Raw genomic sequence first — 6,647 nt, 5'->3', positions numbered from 1 at the left:
TGTTGCATTTACAGTGGCCAGCAGTGTAGTAAGGGTAAGATCCATCATTAGAAGCAGCAGAGGAAATGGTAACGTAAACATACAATTGTCGTATATTGAGATATTATTACTTGATGAACAAAAATACGAACTTTAACAGAGAGAATATAGATGTGTTAGCAATACAGGCAAAGGTTAATAAATCTACTTGTTCATGTGTGGCACAACGGGAAGAGATAAGGACACTCGTCCAAAAATATGCTCATGTGTTTGAGAAACAACAGGAAATAATAAAAGCTTCTGTCTACAAGACGGACGTCAACCCCCACCTCCTCCCTCCCTGAAACCCCGTACCGAAGTCAGAAAAGGAAGCGGTAAAGAAGAAAATAGAACGCATGGTCGACTGGTGGGGTGACAGAATCTTCTCTCTCACCCTACTGTAGTCCCATTTCAGCACTTGCAAAGCTAGATGGCAGCATTAGGTTGGAACTTGACGGAAGGTGCACAAACAAAATTATCGTCTCAGCGAGGTCACGACCAGAAAATTTAGCACAACTGTTGAAGTTTCATGGAGTTCTATTTTTTACCACGATCGATTTCAAAGTAGCCTACTGGCAAATGCCTTGCACCATGAGAGTCTACGGCATTTGCATGTGGTCGAAGGAGCTATTAATTTTCGTTGTTACTTTTTGGCTGTCTTTATTGTAGCCCTCGATAAGGTGTTAGCCGGCAGCTGTGGCCGAGCGGTTCTAGGCGCTTCAGTCCGGAACCGCGCTGCTGCTACAGCCGCAGGTTCGAATCCTGCCTCGGGCGTGGATGTGTGTGATGTGCTTAGGTTAATTAGGTTTAAGTACTTCTAAGTCTAGGGGACTGATGACCTCAGATGCTAAGTCCCATAGTGCTTAGAGCCATTTGAACCATTTTTGATAAGGTATTGAGACCACAGCTGCTTAGTCAAATTACAGTATATGCAGACGACAATTTGATTGCAGCTCCCAGATCGGAAGAACACCTCCGAATGATATAGCACAGGTATTTTACCGTTTTTCTGAGAGTGGGGCATTGGCAAACTAGAAAAAGTCCGTATTTGAAAAAGAAAGGATTAAACTTTTAGGACTTATGATTTCTCCTCAAGGGATCTTGGTAGACGCCAGTAGGTACTTTCCACCTCCACAAAACAAATAACACCTCAAGGAGAATTTAGGCCTGGTCTCGTTCTTTAGGAAATTCGTACCCAGTCAACTCTTAAGTAGTGACTTACTAAAGAAAAATAATATTTGATTATGGACACGTCAGTGCCAAAAATATTTTAAAAAGATAAAGAAGCTACTTGTCAACGAGAATATTTTAAACAATTCGGACATGAATCAGGAATTATGCGTTACAGATGCATCCTCAGAAGCCCTGGGGGCATATCTTTTCCACATTAAAGAGCTAAATAGTAAAAAAACACCAGCCATTATTAGTTTTGTGAGAAGAACGCGTACAGAGTACGACAGGGCATACTCTGAAACAGAACTCGAAGCACTCGCTGTCGTATGGACGTTTCGAAAATTTCAATATTACGAGGGAAAGTCATAAAATAAAGAGACTTTTGAGAAAAGGAGTGTTTATAGAAGCATATATTATTTTTATACATAACCTCCCTGTACGTCAGCCTACTTTGTCCACGTTTCATAAGCTTTTCGTTTACATCAGAATAAAAGTTTTTTGGCTGCATCAGTAACCAGTTTTGCACCGCAACAATAACTTCCGCATCGGTTGCCAATCTGGGGGGCAGTGCGGAACTGAATCGAACTTCTTTCCGAAGTAGAGGAAAGCGATATCAACCTGGGCGCCGCTATCTACTGATTTCTTCCCTATGCTCCAGCGTTGTGTACTGAGCGTTCTTGACGAAAGTAAAATGGCCTATTCCCTATTTGGCACAGTCCTCACCGCTTACTTTTGTTTTGTTTTGGTTTGGAGGGAATAACATTTCAGTAACGATGGAATATCTGTTATTGAGAATTCGTTTAAGGGTTTATTGCCCGGCACCATCGAATTAGGTCACTCACAACAGCGTGGAGAAAAACACGTTGTCACTTTTTCCTCTTAAGAAATGAAGGTGGCTGGTGACTACGGATACCGATAATTTCCATTTGTAATTTTATGAGTGTGCCGGACAATCAGTCATTAATTATTTTATTATTACTTTTCTGGCTCTACAGTGGATAATATTGCCAAACCTGCGCCGAGAGGGCGTTCATTAAGTAATCCAACACCTTTTCTCTGAACTCAGGTTAGTTTCATTCAGGATTCCAGTATACCATTTCTTTTTCCTACAAAACACCATTTTTTGATGTAATCTCCTTTCAGTGGAACAGCCTTACGCTACCTTACTGGGACCGGCTGTATGTGCGCATGGTACTCATCTACATGTCGACGTCGGAGCCAAGGCTTGCTACATCAATAATGTTCCTCTCATCCACGTACTGATTCCCGCGAAGTACATCCTTTATTGTGCCAAACGGATGGATGCCGAAAGGTACGATATGCAGGGTGTAGGGTGGATGAGGAAGAACAATCCAATGAAATTTTGCTAACTCCTCTCGGGTGCGTAGACTTGAGTGAGGTCTTGCCCTGGCATGGAGATGACGTTCGTTTGCACCTCGAATGAGAGTGTACGCACGTTCCAACATTGCAGGAACCACAACTGTGCTGCGGCCGGCCGGCACTTGGGAGATAGGACAGGTTTCCGCGACCTTGTTACGATGATGACAGACACCTCGCCCAACGACTCGCCATGCTTTTGTTCACCCTCGGATCTTTTTAGAAACTCTGCAAGCGTCTATGAATATCTGTGATGCTCTAGTTTTGTGCCAGAAGGAACTCAATGACAGCTCTCTGCTTGGAGCGCAGGCTACTGTAGCGCCGGCACGTGTCGTAAATTCATGAAAGTGCAAGGGCTGAAGCGGAAATATTCCACAATGCTCCGCAGCAGATATCGCAGTTCTACAACCGAAACTAGACGAGAAAAAAATGTGTTTCATTACTAATTGAACGGCACTTGTTATTTACTTGGCGGAGCTGGGTAAAATTAAGACACATCCTTCACTTAAGGCAAGAAGCCAGAGAAGCAGGTAAAGTCGGACGGCTGTTCAGAGTCCCTGCTGATGCAGCGAGTGCTGCTGTCGAAGCGTCGGGGTGGTTACCTCACGTTGTCGCCCAACAGAGGGGCCAAAGGCGTAAATAACATCTACGCAGCAGAAAGGAATGATACCACTCTCTGGATGGCCTGGGTACCTCACCTCTGAGTTGTGAACCTGCTGTGGGCTAACTAATGAGAGCAGATGCCATAGCAATACAAGAACGGGCCAAGACTGTATAAATACTCGTCATTTTCAAAGCTATCGCAGTCCGCCAGCTCTCAGACCCGAGAGGGAACCTATATTCGCCCAAGAGATTAAGAGTTGATGAGTCTACAAATGTTTGGGTTATGAGTCTTTAGGTGTACGAGTTCCATTGCTCAATCAGCTACCCTCTCCGGACACTACTGCAGTGAGCTGTAATCCTGCCGCTGGAGCCAAGATCGATTCTGTGGACTTAGCGCCTTCTGACATGTGGGCCATCAGGGGCCTACTTCAGCTGCTGCTGACCATCCACCCTCTGCCATCGCCAGAGTGGGCATACTGCTTACTGCCTTCTGCCTGCTGATTGCCTCTGCTCAGGGCAGCTCCCCTTTCTGCGCTGTGTCCACAAAGATATGCCGTGCCCCGGCGCGTACTTGGTCCAGGGTAGATGGTTACCTCTGACGCAGAATGGGGAGGCGACCTGTAGGTGATGAAGCGGTGACGTCAGCGGCACGGTAAAACCGCTGACCCAGTTAGACAACTGGGTCAGCGGTTTTGCCGTGCCGCTGACGTCACCGCTTCCTCGCCTACAGGTCGCCTCCGCCTACCCAAGGCTGTAAGCTGCGTGCTCACCAAAGTACCATCATCGTCGGGCGTGTACCGCTGATGTCCTACAGTCGCTGGCTTCCCGCGGCAACGACACGGCTATTGTAGTACTGAGTCGTTAATGAACTGTTTTATAATGCTGTTTCTATTCTGTCTCGTCGGGCGTCTGGCAGGCATCCCCTTGCTGCTCCACTGCTACCCAGCCCAGGATGGTGAACTATCGACACTCTGGCCTATACCATCCCAGCTCCACCATCTACCACAGCGGATAACCATCCCGGCCGCTATTAATGGAAGACGTCTTTGTAGACGTCTACGACCATGTTGCACTCATTCACAAAAATCAGTAGTAAGACAAAAGAAGAACGAACTTGGCATACAAGTTGTTTCGCATGTCACCGGAGGGAGATGTCACAAATGGATGAAAGATACATATAGTACACAAAAATAAGACCTACGTACCAATAACGTTACGAATCCGTAAAATCTATAAAGTTAAATAATGAATGCTCGTATTGAGTGTGTCTACTGGCGGTAACAGAGCTACGAGTGAGAAAGAAAATTTTTCATTGGCCAACAGCTGATGCTACAAACATAACAAAGGCGCACTCTGCTTTACAACAAGTATAACAGTAATATAAATAAAATACAAATTACATTAATATTGTATTTTACATATGACTTTCATCTTTCAGAAAACAATAAATGATATACATGTATGGGCAGTGCATATACATATGTATGGCGTATCGTAATTAATGGCATAAATGCATACAGTTGAAAGTACATTATACTAGGAGCAAAGAAATATTAGTAAACGTGGGCTCTAAAAGGCATAAATTAAGAGCTACAATCTTAATAGTAGGTATTCTGTGACGAATCTCTTCTACTGCGAGCTCTCTGCTCTCCATATTTTGAGAGGAGGTAGCATGGACCAATTAAGAAATATGTCTCAGTAAACATGGGCTCTAAAGTGCATACCTTCAGAGCTGTGAGCATTTCTTCATCTTCGCTACTCCAAAACACATCTCTTCTATTGAACAAGTGTTCATAGCTCGTAAGGTACACACTTCAGAGCTCATGTTCACTGAACATTTTTAATTGTTTTGGTCCATACTACCTCCTCCCAAAATATGCAAGTTACCGAAAATAAAGAGCTTGCAGTAGAAGAGATTTTTCCATAGTATCGAAGATGAAGAAGTAATCACACATATTTACTGAGAATGTTTCGTTTCTTGTATGGTGTGCTTTCAAATGTATTCGGTTACGTCATTGATAATGATATAAGCTGTATTATTTAGATCTCGCAAAACTCACATAAGGCTAAGATAACCACTTTATAATAAAACTACATAAAACGGCAAAATAAAACTACGCGCGAAGGAAGGTCAGTAAACCAGTGCCCAAGCTTAGGGTGGAAGTTCCGTGAGAGAGTGTAACTTGATTCAGTGGTCGGAACCCAAATAAAGCGCTCATAATAAGAGATCGTTATCATTATTTAACACACACTACATACAAATTTGAGGAATGTTATCTACAGCTAAGCGTTTCGGGGGTCAGGCTCCCGTTCCGAGCTGTCTGCGTTCAACCCTTCACACACACCCACTTAAAAAAATAGTTATGAAATAAAATGAAACAAAGATTTTCAGACATTAAGTTTTCCTCTACGATTAAAATCGGTAACACCTGATGCCCTGTTTCTCTTCATCAGACTACCACTCGCTTTTATACAGTGGTAACGACGGTCGCTTCTGATTATCACACCAGCTGCCTTCCCGTGCACAGGCTTGTACTGCAAACAAGTATATGGCTCTAACTGACTGCACTGAGCCGCCAACCGTTCCACAGTATTCCAGCGATGACGCAGGATACAGCATTGTCCATAGTTACTGTGCAAACTGCTTACAGATATCGCCCTTCTGCTAAATTCAAAACAGAGCCACGAACACGGTGAAGAATTCGACACCGCTGTCTCCCGTTTGTACATTAAGAGCATTATAAAATCTATCTCGATAAACTGATATTTCTAGTGCTTCAACTACCTCGAGCATTCTGCCTTTCTTTGCTATGTCCAGCCCGCATCTCGTGGTCGTGCGGTAGCGTTCTCGCTTCCCACGCCCGGGTTCCCGGGTTCGATTTCCGGCGGGGTCAGGGATTTTCTCTGCCTCGTGATGGCTGGGTGTTGTGTGCTGTCCTTAGTTTAGTTAGGTTTAAGTAGTTCTAGGTTCTAGGGGACTTATGACCACAGCCGTTGAGTCCCATAGTGCTCAGAGCCATTTGCACCATTTTTTTGCTATGTCCAGTGCCTCCAGATCCTCTTCAATGTCTTTTAGTGGATGTTCCCTCACATATATATGTCAGGATATTGCAGATGAATACATATACTAGACAAGTTAGCCGCTTGAAAGGCACCAAATAGGAGTTAAAGTTGATGCACTTAAAAATATTATCCTCACAACCACTACCTCCCATCTTAAAGATGGATGATATTAGAATATGGCCTACCCAGTTACCCGACCGGTCAAACGCACGGCTTTCCGGAGCGGGAAGGAGCGCCTGGTCCCCGGCACGAGTCCACCCGGCGGACTTGTGTGGAGGTCCGGTGAGCCGGCCAGTCTGTGGATGGTTTTTAGGAGGTTTTCCATCTGCCTCGGCGATTGCTGGCTAGTTCCCCTTATTCCGCCTCAGCTACAATATGTCGGCGATTGCTGCGCAAACAAGTTCTCCACGTAC

Source organism: Schistocerca nitens, chromosome 1, assembly GCF_023898315.1.
Source record: "Schistocerca nitens isolate TAMUIC-IGC-003100 chromosome 1, iqSchNite1.1, whole genome shotgun sequence".
Lineage (NCBI taxonomy): Eukaryota > Metazoa > Arthropoda > Insecta > Orthoptera > Acrididae > Schistocerca > Schistocerca nitens.
Note: the sequence above shows the minus strand (reverse complement) of the source record.